This window comes from Pseudonaja textilis, chromosome 2, assembly GCF_049901715.1.
Source record: "Pseudonaja textilis isolate UNSWEBS1 chromosome 2, rPseTex1.2, whole genome shotgun sequence".
NCBI lineage: Eukaryota > Metazoa > Chordata > Lepidosauria > Squamata > Elapidae > Pseudonaja > Pseudonaja textilis.
In genome coordinates, this window is record NC_141991.1 from 254433395 (window position 1) to 254450952 (window position 17558).

Here is a 17558-nt window from a genome sequence, read left to right on the forward strand (position 1 = left end):
CAGTTCCTGCAACCGTTCGTTGTATGTTTTAGCCTCCAGTCCCCTCATCGTCCTGGTTGATCTTCTCTGTACTTTTTCTAGTCTCAACATCTTTTTTATAATGTGGTGACCAAAGCTGGATGTAGTCCTCTAGGTGTGGTCTAAAAAAATGGGGTAGGGGGGAGGTTGATGTGTGACGCCCCCCAACGCCCCATTTTTGCACCCAGGAGGCTTCCCTGAGGCAAACAAAAAACAAAAAAACCACACCCACCCAGTCACATGCCCACCTGGCCAGGCCCACCTAGCCACACCCACAGAATGGGTTGTCAGGATTCCGGCAGTTCCCTCCATTTAAATCCTGAATCTCGAGCCAGACTTCCAAAACTTCAAAAGGATTTATTGGGAGTTAACATGCCAGCACTGCCTGGGTGCAGCCGACTCTGAGGCACATCATCCATTGTCACCCTTGACCCGAGTTTTCCTCCACCCCCTGGGAGTATCGTAATTCATATTCTCCAATGGGACACATCCATAGCCCAGAGCCATCAGTCAGGCTCTCCAGTTAGATCTTTGTGGGGCAGAAACTTCAGTCTCCTAGTTACTATCTTTGAAAAACTATTTATGGAATGCACTTTCGATTTCCAAGCTGCCGCACTGCTTCCCCACTCTCTTTCTGTTGGCAACTCCAAAAAGACCGGAGAAATATTTTAGGAGTTGACAACCGGTAGTTAAAAAATTTGCATCCCATCCCTGGTCAAACTTGATTTAATTGTGGGCCGCATCAGGGTTGCGTTTGACCTTGGGGACCAAGGTGGGCAGGACCAGCTCGACATCATTCATGTGGGCGGTGCTTGTGGCAGCCCTAGTGCTCTGCCGGTGACAATAGGCTCCGGGGCTTTGTTTTCAGCTCCGACAGCTTCCTGAAACCGTCTATCAGCGGAAACAGAGCTTGGCAGGGCTGCCCGCGGCCTTCCTGAGCGCCATTTTCTGCTGCGATGTCTTCCTGCAGCCCTCTGCCAATGAAAATTGAGTTCCATTTTTGCTGTCCCCAGGCCTGGAGTTTGACACCCCTGCGGTAGAGATTCTCTGTCCTCCAGGTCATGGTTGTCCCAAAGGTGCTTGTTCTGAAGGCAAGTGGACTTGCCCAACATTTCTGTTACTCAGCAAGACAGTTGTTAAGTGGGTGTCAGAGTTACCAATCAGTAACTCTGAGACAAACATATCTCAAAAGTACCTTTATTATGGTAGAATCTGAAAGATTCCGGGCTTCCTACAATTTCCCAAACTACAAATCCATCCGGCCTTGGCCGTCATCGCATCGCATGGCCCAATCACCATCCGTCCAAAAGTAAGATCCTTATTTCATCCTGCGCCACACTCCATGACCTTGAACTGAGAAAAGAATTTTATTTAGTCTACTTAGAGCTACTCAATTGAAATCGCCCCCCTTCCACTCTCCCAGGCTAAGTGGCAGCGTGGAATATGGCTTCCAAAGCTGACAGTGGGGTTTGTCCTATTTGACGACGTTTCTTACTACAGGTAAGTCAATCACTGCAGATGTTAAGTTGATCACACCATTGTTAAGTGTGATGACCCAGGGTGGGATACAAAATAAACACAAAAAAGCAGCTGAAGCCCCTTTTATTCCTTCACTTTGCTTCCAAGCTCCAAATATCCTTGACTGGAGACAAAAAACTCCCCCACAAACAGTTACAAGAAGGAGGAAATGCCATTTAAATTATAAAGAGTAAAAAACAACACAAATCAGGCAAGATAAGGGCTGGTGGATGTCCACAGTTAACACACTGGGAAGGACGCCAAACTCAGAGAGGAACCATAAACTAAAGATATTTCCATGCTTTGTTTCCAGCGTTCGCCCGTATGCATGTCCGTCCTCTTATCCAGTTGTCACAGCTGCAGCCCATGAAGAGGATCAAGGCCCTCTCCTCCCACCGTAGACCAGTCTCTCCCTTATCCTCTCCTCCCTGTGTGCCCTAGGATGGAGAGGGGATGGGCCTGGGTCCTCCTCTGACTGCCCAGCCAGCCTCTGCCCTTCCCCAGCCTCCTCCACCACCTCCAGAGCCACACTTCTACTCCTTGTCGGCTGTTCCTCCTCTTCCTCTCCACCAGGGGCATGACATTAAGTGAATCTGTTTTCCCCGTTGAGTTTGCTTGTCGGAAGGTTGCTAAAGGGGATCACGTAACCCCAGGACACTGCGACCGTCATAAGTATGAGTCAGTGGCCAGGTGTCCGAATTTTGATCATGTGACCATGGGGAGGAGGCAACAGCCGTAAGAGCGAAAAACAGTCAGAAGCCACTCTTTTCAGTGCTGTTGTAACTTTGAATGGACACTAAACGAACTCGATAGATAATCCTCGGCTTACGAGTGTAATCCGTTACAATGTCCGTCATAAGTCAGAGGCAGAACAGATGCGGGGCGCGGGGGAAAGTGTGAGAAATGCTGCCAAAACGAGGCTGAGGGGCCAGTCCCTGGGATGGAAGGAGGCAAAGACGAGAGAAGATTTGACTTCCTCCATCTTGGAAGACTTTCAGAGCCAGGAACGCTCCTCCTCCTGGGCTGAGCTTCTAGGCCCATCATCCTCAGCCAGTATAGTCCTCAGAGAAGGTTGCTGGGGCAACCATGTCGGGTTTTGTTTGCTGCGGGATTTTAATGTGTTTTCCCAGAAGGGCAGCTCCCTGGCAACATGGGCACGCCTGCCCATTTATGAGTTTGCCCGGTGGCCTTAAGTAGCCAGGCGGTGGGCCAGAGGGCGAGGGAGGGGGGGGGAGGCCAAGGAGGAGAGGCAGGAGGGGCATTTCTACTGGGGAGGGAGGAGACTCCTGTATAACCCCCCTCCCCCGCTCCCTTAGGGCTTCAAGGGGTCTGTCAGGGCGAGTGTTGCTTTTTAAGAATTCCTTGCCCTTGGGAAACCGGTTGGTTGAGGAGAAATCTAGCCCAACTTTCTGCCTTTTCTGCAGCGGGAAACCCAGTTGCACGACTCCTGTCCAGGAACCTTCCCTTCGCAGCTAGGATTGGGGGTTTATTGGAGGGAGGGAGGGAGGGAGGAGGGAGGGAGGAGAGAGGAGATGGGAATGAGAGAAGGAAGAAAGGGAGGGAGGGAGGAAAGATATGAGAATGAGAAAAGAAAGGAAAGAGATGAGGATGACAGGAGGGAGGGAGAGAGGAGATGGGAATGAGAGAAGGAAGGAAAGAGATGAGGATGACAGGAGGGAGGGAGGGAGGGAGGGAGGAGGGAGGAGATGGGAATGAGAGAAGGAAGGAAAGAGATGAGGATGAGAGAAGGAGGAAAGGGAGGGAGGGAAGGAGGAAGGAAAGATATGAGAATGAGAAAAGGAAGAAAAGAGATGAGGATGAGAGAAGGGAGGGAGGGAGGATATGGGAATGAGAGAAGGAAGAAGGAGGTGGGGAGGAAGGGAGGGAGGAAGAAAAAGGAAAAGAGGAAGGAATGGGCATGACAGAAGGGAGGAAGGAGATAGGGAGGGAGGGAGGGAAAAGGAAGGAGATGGAAATGACCTTTTTATGATATTTTACAACCTTTCTTTTCACATTTGCTAAGTGAATCCCTGCAATTGTCACGTCAGTAACACGGTCACTTCAACTGTCATAAACAGGAACCACTTGTCAAGCATCTGAACATAAATCAGGCAACCCTGGGGATTCTGCGACGGTCATAAGTGTGAAAAACGGTCATCCGTCCCTTTTGTCAGTGCCGCTGTACCTTAGCGTCGTACGTTGGGGACTCCCTGTGTTCAGTGGATGGTGTGGCAATCCTAGGCCCAGACTTGGGAGGGCGGAGGGAGTAACAGCGTGTTGTGGTGACTGACAACTTGTGTTCTTGGAAGGAATGGACACGCCACGCATAGGCTGGACTGGAGGGCTTGCGATGGTGTAAGACAGAGAACATCTCTGTTTATGTCCAGAAGGAAAACACAGGCAGAGGTTGAGTGAACATCTGGCCAGGGGTGCACTGAGGACAACTTGACATGCTTTTGCCTTCCAGGGGCTGGTGCTTGTTATAGCTCTACTCTCTGACACAACTGTTCTGTGGAAAAAAGTTGTGTATCTTTAAGAAAGGATGAGACACGGCCAAGAATCCATGGAAGGTTTCCCGGAGAGTCAAGTTAAACAAGTTCATTTGAATTACTTTTATACGGTTTCATGTCCTATCTAGAATAGATGTTTACTGGATTGCACAACGCACACAGAGAGAGTTCCTTTTGCAGGCTGGCGTAAAAGTATAGCAAACACATCACTTGCGTTTTCAATCTGCTGAAATTCTTAAAACACAAATCTGTTGTTGGCGAATGACATGGATTTTTTTTTGCAAAGTTACACGGGATAGAGGTTCGGAGATGCAACGAGGAGCGAGGGGTTGAGGAAATTGCCTACAGGGTAGAGAGCTGTCAAAAAAAGTCAAGATGGCAACTACCGATGTGGTCCTGTCACCCCTGCAAAAGGGTGAGAGTTGTGATAATGAGGTTACTGCTACAATCTCGACTCTGGTGTAGAAATTAATTTATCAATAGCTCTGCCTAAATGTACAGTTTTCTTCAACCTTGGGCAGTTGAAGTCCTCTGGTCTTCAATTCCCCAAAATTTGGGGAGTCCCCAAATTTGGGAATTTGGGGAGTCGAAGTCCACGGATGCTGGCTGGGGAATTCTAGGAGTTGAACTCCACAGATGTTGGCTGGAGAATTCTGGGAGTCAAAGTCTATGGATGCTGGCTGGGAATTCTGGGAGTTGAACTCCACAGATGTTGGCTGGAGAATTCTGGGAGTCAAAGTCTATGGATGCTGGCTGGGAATTCTGGGAGTTGGTCCATAGATGCTGGCTGGGGAATTTTGGGAGCTGAACTCCACAGATGTTGGCTGGAGAATTCTGGGAGTCCATGGATGCTGGCTGGGGAACTCTGTGTTGGCAAAGCTTTTCGCCACTGAGTGCCAAAACAGGAGAGGGTGAGCGGGCGGGGGGCAGCACTAGAAACCGGAAAAGTAGCTCCCCAGCACATGGCAGCACCAGAAACTGGAAGAGCGGCGGGGGGCTGGCCACATGCATGCGCTGGGAAGCCGAGCTTCCGGTTTCCGGCATGCGCTCTAGCCACCTGGTCTTCCAGTTTCTGGCTCAGCTTCCTGGTACGCGCTTGCACACCGGGGGTAGCTGTTCTTCCAATTTTTGGTGCTCCCGCATGTGTGAAGATGGGCTGCCAGAAACCAGAAAACCAGGTGACCAACGCTGGTTTCTGGCGTTCCCACATGCACACAGGCACACCAGTCACCTGGTTTTCCACTTACTGGTGTGCATGCACAAAGACCAGCTGGCTGGCACACATGTGCACACCGGAAACTGGAAGTTCAGTATTAACAAGCTCCTGGAAGAACAACAGGCGATGGCTGGCAGGCCCGGAGAGATGAGTCTGCGTGCCACTTCCGGCACGCATGCCATAGGTTCGCCATCATGGGACTAGACAGTCTCTTGTCTGAAATAACATAGGGCAGTGGTGGCTAGCCTTTTTGGGCTCCTGTGCCAAAAATTGTGCACGCATGCACGCACATGCACTCTGCAAGGCTTTTCAGGGCGAATAATAGGCCCATTTCCCCAGTATTATAGGAAGTGATGAAACAGGCCTATTATTCACCCTGAAAAGCCTTGCAGAGGCTTTTTTCAAGCCTCTAGGAGGCCAAAAAAGGCCTCAAACCAGCCGAAAAATCAGCTATGAGGCACGCACATGTGCAGTGAGGTAAGTTTACCTGTGGCTCGTGTGCCGGCACAGATGGCCCTGCATGCCACTTGTGGCACACGTGCCATAGGTTCACCATCACGGGCATCGGGTCTCCTGTTATTGAGCAGGGGGCTGGACTAGAAGACCTCCAAGGTCCCTTCCAGCTTATTCTATTCTGATTCTAATTCTTTGCACAGGCATTTCCCATTTCACTGCAACCACAGAAAATCTCTTAGAATCAGAGAGTCCTAGAGCTGGAAGGGACTTTGGAGGTCTTCTAGTCCAACCCCTTGCCCAAGCAGGAAACTCCATACTAAGGGCCCCCAAACTTGGCAACTTTAAGACTTGTGGACTTCGACTTCCAGTCGAAGTCCACAAGTCTTAAAATTGCCAAGTTTGGAGACCTCTGGTCCGTCCCATCCCAAACAAACGGTTGTCCAAACTTGGAGGCAAAGTGATCCACGGATTAATTAACTAGTCTAACCTCAAGCAGGAGAATCTATATACACCATTTTGGACAGGTGGTCTCTTCTTGAAAACCTCTAGTGACGGAGCACCCACAACCTATAGAGACAAGTCATTCCTCTGATTAATGGTTTTCCCTTTCAGAACACTTTTCCTTAGTTCTATACTGGGTCTCTCTTTAACGGTTCTACCTTCTGCTTCTAATTGAGGACATTTGGTCAGTAGCCTTCCAAATCCACAGGGAGATCGTTTAACAAGTTAACAGAGTTGGAAAGGACCTTGTAGGTCATCTAATCTAACCCCACCACCAACCCATCCAAGCAGGAGACCCTACACCCTTTCTGACAAATAACCATCCCGTTGTGCATTTGCATGTAGCGAATCCTTCGTTTTATTATGTTACATTTTTCTGTTTATCTACAAAAAGTATCTTGACTCACGGAAGCACCCAAACCTCACCTGGCTGTCCCAAGGCAAACCAAAAAACAAAAAACCCTACCTTCCTTCGACCATCGGGCTGAGCCCAGGGGCTGTCTTGTCCCAACATCAACAGGCATAGAGAGATAAAGAACATCTACATGCCATTCAAAAGAGATAATCAAAAAGGCAAAAGGGAATTTTTTTTTTAAAAAAAAAGACCCAAACAGCTCCTTGCCAGCAGCAAATGAGCAGATGAGCAGCCCAATAAATAAATAAATAAACCAGAGGTGGTGTTCAGCAGGTTCTGACTGGTTCTGGAGAACCGGTAGCGGAAATTTAGAGTAGTTCCGAGAACTGGCAAATCGCACCTCTGACTGGCCCCACCAACCCCATCTCTTCTCCACCTCCCAAGTCCCAGCTGATCGGCTGGGTCTTCTTTGGTTGCCCTGCATGGGAGAATGGAGCTGGAAAGCAGGTTAGTGGGGTGGGAGGGAATGGGATTTTGCAGTAACCTTCCCCTCCCACACCCACCAAGCCACGCCCACAGAAATGGTAGTAAAAAAAAAAAAATTTGAACCCCATCACTGAAATAAACCCTGATTTGCAGAGATAAAACACCAAGTTTAATACTGGATCAACCGTCGAGAAGTAAATAATTCTTTCTTTTCTGCGGTGCGAAACTCAATTGCACAACTCCTGTCCAGTAACCATCCCTAGGATTCAGAGTTTAATGGAGGGAGGGATTGATGGAGGGATCAGTGTTAGGAATAACATAGGTTACCTAACGTAGTTTGGGTAAAATAATATATATAAACTATGACAGTAAGTTTAAGGGTGTGTCACTTTAAACTGCAAAGCATGTAATTTTGGGTGCGGTTGTGAACCACCATAAGAGGGAGCAAGAGAACCTGATTGATTGCTGACGATTCCTGACTGGTTTGATGGATGGATGGTTTGTTAACTGCGTGTTTCCCCTACTGCTGAGTTGCTGGAGGAAGAGAGGAGTTTTGACTTCTTCATATCTCTACTGCGAGGAGATATATTCCTGGACTGATATTTGTAAGTTTACTGACCTCTCTTTTTCGACACTGGAATTTGCAACTGAATAATCCCTGGACGGACTGAACTAGTGAATGATACATGGACTGTTTGACTATGCTAAAAACTCTTACTGGAATAAACTATTTAACTAGCACGGTGTATCTGTTTTACTGAGTGTAAGCTACGAAAACGTTTATCTCACATATTTTGCCTGCCTGCCTGCCTGACCTGCCGTGCAGATTCTGCTAGGGTGTATCCCTAACAATCAGTCAAAGAACTACCAACTCAGACAGACAAACAAACGGTCAGCAACAGCTGAATCAAGGAACTACTAAGAAGTAAGCCACACTCCCACCAATACTAACAGGGCAAGGCACTACAATGTAAATTGAGTGCAAACCCCACGCCCTTGTAGTGCTGATGGTGTTACCTAGTTGGGTCATGAAATGTCTGCAAGGAAGCAACCAAGCTCAGATAGCACCCAGGACCCCACTGTCCTCCTCCTCCTCCTTTTCCTCCTCCTCTTCTTTCTCCTCCTCCTCCTCTGCAAATCCTACTCCCTTGTAGCGCTGCTGATGTTTCCTTTTGGGTATTGACCAATCTTCAAACTCAGAGAGCACCAAGGATCCCACAGTCCTTCACTATCACCTCCTCCTCCTCCTCCTCCATTCAACACATCCCACTCCCTTCCAACACTGATGATGTTACCTAGTTGGGTCATGAAATGTCTGCAAGCAAATAATCAAGATCAGAGAGCACCAAGGAGCCCACAAATCTGAAAGCATACCTCATCTATCTATCTATCTATCTATCTATCTATCTATCTATCTATCTATCTATCTATCTATCTATCTATCTATCTATTCTCTCTCTCTCTCTCTCTCTCTCTCTCTCTCTCTCTCTCTCTCTCTCTCTCTCCCACTCTCTCCCTCCCTCCCTCCCCAAAGATTTTGGATAAAGCTAAGCAGGATTGAAACTACCTGGAACTTGGGTTGGGAGATAACCAGGACCTCCCAGGCTCGTTGTCCTAGCAGGGACGCATAAAGCTATTCAGGAAGAAGGAAGAAAACCGTGTTGTAACACTGCCAAGAATCCATGGAAGACTTCCAGGAGAATCAAGTTGAACAAGTTCATCTGAATTACTTTTATACGGTTTCATGTCCTACCTAGAATATATGTTTACTGGATTGCACAACGCACAGAGAGAGAGAGTTCCTTTTGCAGGCTGGTGTAACAGTATAGCAAACACATCACTTGTTTTTTCAATCTGCTGAAATTCTGAAAACACAAAACTGTTGTTGGTGAATGAAATGGATATTTTGCAAAGTTACATGGGATAGAGGTTCGGAGATGCAACGAGGAGCGAGGGGTTGAGGAAATTGCCTACAGGACAAAGAACTGTCAAAAAAGTCAAGATGGCAACTACCGATGTGGTCCTGTCACCCCTGCAAAAGGGTGAGAGTTGTGATAATGAGGTTACTGCTACAATCTCGACTCTGGTGTAGAAATTAATTTATCAATAGCTCTGCCTAAATGTACGGTTTTCCTCAACCTTGGGCAGTTGAAGTCCTCTGGTCTTCAATTCCCCAAAATTTGGGGAGTCCCCAAATTTGGGAATTTAGGGAGTCGAAGTCCACGGATGCTGGCTGGGGAATTCTGGGAGTTGGTCCATAGATGCTGGCTGGGGAATTCTGGGAGCTGAACTCCACAGATGTCAAAGTCCATGGATGCTGGCTGGGAATTCTGGGAGTCAAAGTCTATGGATGCTGGCTGGGAATTCATGGATGCTGGCTGGGAATTCTGGGAGTCAAAGTCCATGGATGCTGGCTGGGAATTCTGGAAGTCAAAGTCCATGGATGCTGGCTGGGAATTCTGGGAGTCAAAGTTCATGGATGCTGGCTGGAAATTCTGGGAGTTAGTCCATAGATACTGGCTGGGGAATTCTGGGAGCTGAATTCCACAGATGTTGGCTGGGGACTTCTGGGAGTCCTTGGATGCTGGCTATGGAAATCTGGAGTCAAAGTGCATGGATGCTGGCTGGGAATTCTGGGAGTCAAAGTTCATGGATGCTGGCTTGGGAATTCTGGGAGTTGGTCTATAGATGTTGGCTGGGGACTTCTGGGAGTCCATGGAAACTGGCTAGGGAAATCTGGAGTCAAAGTCCATGGATGCTGGCTGGGAATTCTGGGAGCTGAAGTCCACAGGTCCACACACATAAGGCTGAGAAACAATGCTCTAGTACCTCAAACATAAATCAACCCTTCTACAGTCTGTTCTGGTCCAAGACCATAATTAGGCTGACGTTGGTATCTTAAAAGGGGTCAACATCTCCTCTCCTAGCCCTCCGCCCCTCTTGACAGCCTATATATATATTTATTTTACATATTAATCAAATGGATAGAGCCGTCCAGCTCACAGTACATGCCTCTGGGCAGTGTCCAGCGATTACCGGCCTCAAAGCATCCATCACGTTCAGATTGCCCTATTTCCAAACCGATTCCAAGCAAGCCGGATCTTGCAAAACGCCTCCTGGGAGTGTGAGAGATGACCACGAACGAGCTGTTCCACCACATGATTGTTCATGCTGTCGGGTTGCTCTCGAGGTCAGGCCAACTGGACAAGGGAGGAGCAGAAGGAGGCACTTGGATAGTCTAGGGAAGGGAAGGACCAGGGGAGACAGGGGAGCAGCCTTCCCGTATTTGAGGGGCTGCCACAGAGAGGAGGAGGAGGAAGGGGTCAAGCTATTCTCCAAAGCACCCAAAGGCCAGACAAGGAATAATAGATGGAAACTGAACAAGGAGAGATTCAACCTGGAAATAAGGAGGAATTTTCTGACAATTGAGAATAATCCACCCATGGAACAGAAGTTGCCTTTGGAAGTTGTGGGAGCTTCATCCCTGGAGCCTTTCAAGAACAGATTGGACTGCCATCTGTCAGAAATGATGTAGGGTCTCCTGCTTGGGCGGGGGGTTGGACTAGATGACCTACAAGGTCCCTCCCAACTCTGTTATTCTGTTATTCACTTTCCCAGCTTTGGAAGAATTCTGTTGGTCTAACGCAAAAGATGTTCAGATACTAACTACTGGTAACAGTAGTACATCTTAGATAGCCATCATTAAGCTGACTTCTTGGGCTATATGAACAGGCCGTTATCTCCTGTGGGCCGAGATATTAATACAGGTAGTCCTCATCTTACAATCATTCATTTAATGACCATTCAAATTTACAATGGATTTGAAAAAAAAATGACTTATGACCATTTTTCATATTAACAACTGTTGCCTAAGTATGGATCCAGCCCCCACAAGTTGGTGTCTTCCTCCAGATGGATAAATTTTCTCCATCCGGGGCCATCACTGCCAGTAATGGACCCTGAAAATTGTAATTCAACATTGTTAGTAGGAAGTTTCCAGTTCAGGAACACTCAAGAGGGAGAAAGGGGGGGAGGGAGGAAGGGAGGAAGGAAGGAAGGAAGGAAGGAAGGAAGGAAGGAAGGAAGGAAGGAAGGAAGGAAGGAAGGAAGGAAGGAAGGAAAGGATAGAAGAAGGGAGGAAGATGAGAGGGAGGGAGGAGGGAAAGGAGGGAGAAAGATAAGAGGGAGGGAGGAGAGGAGGAAGGAAGGAGGGAGGGAAGGAGGAGGGAGATAGAATAAAATAGAATAGGAATAGACCACCTCCAATATACACTACATGAATAATATGATGAAAGATAGATAGATAGATAGATAGATAGATAGATAGATAGATAGATAGATAGATAGATAGATAAGAAGGAAGGAAGGAAGGAAGGAAGGAAGGAAGGAAGGAAGGAAGGAAGGAAGGAAGGAAGGAAGGAAGACAGGAAGGAAGACAGGAAGGAAGACAGGAAGGAAGGAGAAGAGAAGAAGGAAGGAGAAAGGGGGAGAGAGGGAAGGAGGAGGAGGAGGAGAGGAGGGGAGGGAAGAAAGAAAGAAAGAAAGAAAGAAAGAAAGAAAGAAAGAAAGAAAGAAAGAAAGAAAGAAAGAAAGAAAGAAAGAAAGAAAGAATAGAATGAATAGACCACTCAATACACTACATGAATATGAGAAAGAAAGAAAGAAAGAAAGAAAGAAAGAAAGAAAGAAAGAAAGAAGAAAGAAAGAAGAAAGAAAGAAATATATATACCCACATATATTATACGACACAGGGAAACCACCCAGTCTAGGATCTCTTTGTGGTGTGGTTTCTACTTCCTTTCCTCCTTCCTTCTTGCCCCCTCCTGTTCCGGTCACTCCTTCCCTCCAGCCCGTGGCTGAAGGTGTGAGGCAAGTGGGAGCCAGAGAGAGAGAGAGAGAGAGAGAGAGACACGTTGAGCTTGAAGGCCCCTCGCCCATTTCTTTGCTCATGGTTGAGGACATCTGATCTCCACCACACAGGAGCACAATAGCTGGACATTCCCTTCCCATGAGAGTCCAGGATCAAAGGAAGCTGCAGAATTGACCTCTGCTGGCAAAAATAAACTTGTCCTGACCCAAAGAGGTTCAGTTCATCCCCGCTGGCTACGAAAACTATGGAAGGGTGAGCACGTTCCAGGTGGCTGGTTTCTTTTCTGCCTTTTGATTTATATCATTATAGGAACTCAGGGAGTTGTTTACAACACACTCCTTCTCCAGCATTTTCCCACAAGGGCAAGACCTCTACAGTGGAAGAACTGGGTTAGTCCGGGGTCAGAACAGGTCAGCTCTTGCCATCGTCAACTCACCACTGGTCAACTTGCTGCAGGGCAATTGAACAATTGACTTTTTAATAGATAACAGATCATCAGAGTTGGAAGTGACCTTCTAGGTCATCTAGTCCAACCACCCCTGCCCAAGCAGGAGACCCTACACCATTTTTGACAAATGGCAGTCCAATCTCTTCTTGAAAGACTCCAGGGATGAAGCTCCCACAACTTCCGAAGGCAACTTCTGTTCCAGGGGTTGACTGTTCTCACTGTCAGAAAGTTTCTCCTTATTTCCAGGTTGAATCTCTCCTTGTTCAGTTTCCAACCATTATTCCTTGTCTGGCCTTCGGGTGCCTTGGAGAATAGCTTGACCCCTTCCTCCTCCTCTCTGTGGCAGCCCCTCAAATATTGGAAGACTGTTATCCTGTCTCCCCTGGTCCTTCTCTTCCCTAGACTAGCCATGCCCAGTTCTGCAATCATTCTTCATATGTTTTAGTCTCCAGTCCCCTAATCCTCTTGGTTGCTCTTCTCTGTACATTTTCTAGAGTCTCAACATCTTTTTTATAGTGTGGTGACCAAAGGTGGTATCCAACAGCTTCTGACCAGTTCTGGAGAAGCGGTAGTGGAAATTTTAAGTCGTTCGGAGAACAGGCAAATACCACCTCTGACTGGAGATTTTATAGTATCCTCCCCCTGCCATGCCCACCAAACCATGCCCACAGAACTGGTAGTAAAAAAATTTGAATCCCACTACTTGTGGTGACCAAAACTGAATGCAGTACTCTAGGTGTGGTGGTACTAAAGCTTTATAGAGAGGTATTAGTAGCTCCCTTGATCTTGATTGTATCCCTCTATTAATGCAATTTAGGATTGCATTAGCTTTTTTTGACTGCTGCTGCACAGTGCCGGCTGCTATTTAGCTGGTTGTCCACTAAGACTCCAAGATCCCTCTCCCACTTACTGCTATTGAGCCTGGTTTCACCCAGTCTATATGTGTATTTTGGGTTTTTCTTGCCTAAGTGTAGGACTTTACTTTTCTCTACATTGAATTTCATTTTGTTAGACACGGCCCCGTGTTCTAGTCTGTCAAGATCCATGTGGATCTTGAACCTATCTTCTTGGGTATTAGCTATTCCTGCAGCTATGCCATTAATGAAGGTATTGAAAAGTACATTTTCCAAAGTCTCAACCTCTTTTTTTTGTAACACAGTGACCAAAAGTTGGTGCGGTATTCCAGATGAGGCCTTACTAAGGCTTTATCCAGCGGTACTAATACTTGATGCGATTTTGATTCCATGCCTCTCACGGGCTGCCACAACAGAAGAGACAGTTAAGCTATTCTCCAAAGCACCTGAGAGAAGGACAAGAAGCAACAGATGAAAACTAACCAAGGAGAAGAACAACTTAAAACTAAGGAGAAATTTCCTGACAGTGAGGACAATTAATCAGCAGAACAACTTGCCTCCAAAAGTTGTGAATGCCCCAACACTGGAAGTTTTTAAAAATAGAATAGAATTCTTTATTGGCCACGTATTATTGGACACACAAGGAATTTGTCTTTGGTCCATATGCTCTCGGTGTACATAAAAGAAAAGATACATACGTCAAGAGTCAGGAATCAAAAGGTACAACACTTAATGATAGTCACAGGGTATATATTGGATAACCATTTGCTTGAAGTGGTGTAGGGTTTCCTGCCTAAGAAGGGGATTAGTCTAGAAGACCTCCAAGGTCCCTTCCAACTCTATCCTATTCCTCTGCTTATACAACTTCTTCTTTTTGTGCCATATCCGTCATCAGACGATGATCCTAGCATCATGTTGGCGATGCTATTTTGATCGACAGCCACACGAAAAAGGATTGCTGAGTTTTGTCCAAACCAGTCCAACCCTTAGATTTTGAAGCCATGATGTTTATTTTAGTTTAGTTTAGTTTATTGTCATTGCAACTTGTGCAATGAAATTAAATGCCATCTTCAGTGTACATTCTAACTATAAAAATAAAACTCAAACCCACGTCCTTCACGTTCTGTACAACTGAATGGAAAACCCCTGATATTGCATGAATATTGCACTCTACAGCAGAATTCAAAAGAGCTCCTGCCCTGGGATAGAAGCTGTTTTTCAGCCTATTTGTCCTTGTTTTTATTATCCTGTACCGTCTGTCAGATGGTAATAGTTAAAAAAAAAAAGGGTTCCCAGGAGGAGATGGATCTTTTGAGAATGTTTTGAACTTTCTTAAGGCAGCGGAGCTATGAAGCTCTTCCAAAGACGGGAGAGGGCAACCCATGATCTTTTGAGCAAGTATGTTCTTCTTCTGCCTGGACCTCACTTGCCTTCAATCTTTCCCTGGAGGATTCAGTGAAGGATGCCGTATTTTTCTGAGTGTCGCATGTCTGAAATATTCTAACATCCGCCTCTGAATGGTTTTGATGATTTCCCTCGGCTTTCCCAGGCAGCTTATCACCTCCTTGTTTCTGATTATATCAACCCAACTTCTACGTAACAGCTGTCTGTAAATCCACCATTCAAATGCTTCTATAGGCTCTTCAAGTGGCTTTCTGTCAGAGACCAACTCTCCGCTCCATAGACCAGGAGAGAAAAGAGTGCAGGATTGTGGGAGAAGGCGAGTAGCAAGCCCTCTGCGCATGCATGCCCACAGAACCAGTGGTAAAAAAAAATTGAAACCCACCACTGCTTCGAATCCTCCTCCAGGGGGAAGGAACAGAAATGCACCGTGAAATGGGTATGTGTAGCCTCTAACAAGGCTTAGAGCTCTAAGCACATAGCACTTATAAGCGGCCTGAATAGCAGGAAGCAAGCTTCCTATAATCTTCTCCACTGTCCTCACCACTCTCTGTAGGGACTTTATATCTGAGGCACTGCCGCCACCAAAAAGTGATGCTGTTTGTTAAAATGGTCTTGATCGTGCCTCTGTAAAAAGTGGCCAAGACAGAAGGATTAAAAGGTGCTCTCCTCATTGTAGGATGGGGTGAAAGTCACATAAGAATTGTTTCACTTAGCAATGGGAATTTTGAACTCCATGGGGCGTCATAAGTTGAGAACTACCTGTATGTGTGAAAGCTTTGCTTGATTAAATTCGGAATGGGCAGGGTGGAGATCAGTACCAATGACCTCATTTGGTGATATTTCATAGCAAATTAAAAACTGCAACTTGGAATTTAAGAGGTGTAAAGGGTGAAGGGTGTGAAGGAAGGCATGGAAGGAAAAACAAAGAAAAGTAGATAAGAAAAAAAGGAAAGGAGTGACAGGTGTAAAAGAATGTAATAAATCATTAAATGGGGTGGCCTGATCTCGTGGAGCAGAGCTCATGAATGCCTGCAGGGAGGTAGAGATGTAGATACAGTTAGGAATGACAGCACTAAAATGCATGTTGGGAAATAAGAATTGTTACCTTCAAGGTTGCTTTCGGTATGACTGAACGAAGGAACTATGGAGTCCTTGGTGCTCTCTGAGCTGGGCTGTTCTCTTGCAGACATTTCGTGACCCAAGTAGGTAACATCTTCAATGGTAGAAAGGAGTGAGGTTTCCAGAGTGGAGAAGATGGGAGGAGGAAGAGGAGGAGGAAAGAGGAGGAGGACTGTGTAATCCTTGTGTAGACATTTCATGACCCAATCGGATAACATCTTCAGTACAAGAAGGAAGTAGGATTTGAAGAGCTTATTTTCTTGCAGACGTTTCGTTACCCAACTAGGCAACTTCATCAATGCTAGAAAGAAGAGGGGTTTCTGGGATGGAGGAGGAAAAAGAGGAGGGGAGGGAGGAGGAGGAGGAGGAGGAGGAGGAGGAGGAGGAGGAGGAGGAAGAAGAAGAAGACTGTGGGATCCTTAGTGCTCTCCAAACGTGGTCATTTTCTTGCAGATGTTTCATGACCCAACCATGTAATGCTATCAGTGCTGGAAGGAAGTGAGGTTTGCATCTGCTTATATAGAAATAGCCCTCTCATTGTTGGTGAGAATGGTCTTGGTAGTTCTTTGAATGGGCTGTTATTTATTTATTTCTGGATTGTTTGTCTCTAGAATGAATCGTGGTGTTCATCGGTGCTTATCTGGCTGTTATTTGATGGTGAGGACGTGTTTAGATCTTTTAGCTTTTTGGATGGACTTTTTCGAATGGCATGTAGATGTTGCATATCTCAATTTGCCTGTCAATAGCCAATCTGTCAGAGTGCCAGGCTTCCAGGAATCCTCTGGCATGTTTGGGCTTGGCTGGGTCTAGGATGCTCACAGTTTCCCAGTTCCCTGTCCTTGTGTTGTGAAATTGAAGAGGTTTCATCATGGCTTCTGGCTGCTAGCTGATGTTCCTGGGTGGGTGTTTTGTTTCCACCCAGAGAAAAGGTCAATTCCCTTAGCAGGTCAAGTATACTGTGGAAAAACAGCCCAGCGTTGTTGACTCAGAATTTGGGAAAAGCAAAGCCAGCCACCCATCTGTTGAGTTGCAAAGTTGTGCTTAATAAATGGGCTCCTCGTTGCTCACTGAGCTTGGTGGTTTTCCTGCAGACCTTTTCTTATTAAACTGGATAGCTGGATTAGTGCACTGATAAAGTTACCTGGTGGGGTAATGAAATGTCTGCAGGAAAAAAACACGAAGGGCCCCATAGTCGTCCTGCTCCTCCATCTCCTCCCCTTCCTCCTCCCTCCTTCCACTTTCCTCGTCTCTCCTCCTCCTTCTCTTCTTCTTCCCCTTCTCCTTCTTCATCTTCTTCACAAGCCCCTCCCTTCTATCACTGATGATATTACCTAGCTGGTTCATGAAATGTTTGCAAGAAATCCCCCAAGCTTGGAAAGCACCAAGGACCCCACAGTCCTCCTCCTCCTCATAAATTATTAGCCCTTCTTCTTCTTCTTCTTCTTCTTCTTCTTCTTCTTCTTCTTCTTCTTCTTCTTCTTCTTCTTCTTCTTCTTCTTCTTCTTCTTCTTCTTCTTCTTCTTCTTCTTCTTCTTCTTCCTCCTCCTCCTCCTCCTCCTCCTCCTCCTCCTCCTCCTCTTCTTCTTCTTCTTCTTCTTCTTCTTCTCCTTCTCCTTCTCCTCCTCCTCCTCCTCCTCCTTCTTCTCCCCCCTTCTCCTCCTCTTCCTCTTCTCCTCCTCCTCCTCCCTCCTCTTCCCCTCCCCCTTCTCCTCCTCCACAAACCCCACTTCCTTGTAGCATTGATGATATTACCTAGCTTTTTCATGAAATGTTTGCAAGGAAACCACCAACCTTGGAGAGCAA

At 46.6% G+C, this 17558-nt stretch overlaps 1 long non-coding RNA gene across 3 annotated transcripts; it reads right to left on the reverse strand.

Moving 5' to 3' along the window:
* Positions 1 to 1588: 1588 nt before the first annotated feature.
* On the reverse strand, positions 1589 to 8717 carry LOC148127458 (uncharacterized). Of its 3 annotated transcripts, none has more exons than XR_015742422.1 (4): positions 8628 to 8717; positions 6686 to 6760; positions 6206 to 6285; positions 1589 to 4451 (listed from the first exon to the last, which is right to left on the reverse strand). It is a non-coding gene; the product is annotated as an uncharacterized LOC148127458 (long non-coding RNA). The 3 variants fall into 3 exon arrangements; XR_015742423.1 differs by having other exon boundaries at positions 1590 to 4451; positions 6231 to 6285; XR_015742421.1 differs by lacking the exon at positions 6206 to 6285 and having other exon boundaries at positions 1592 to 4451.
* Between the last annotated feature and the right edge of the window lie 8841 nt (positions 8718 to 17558).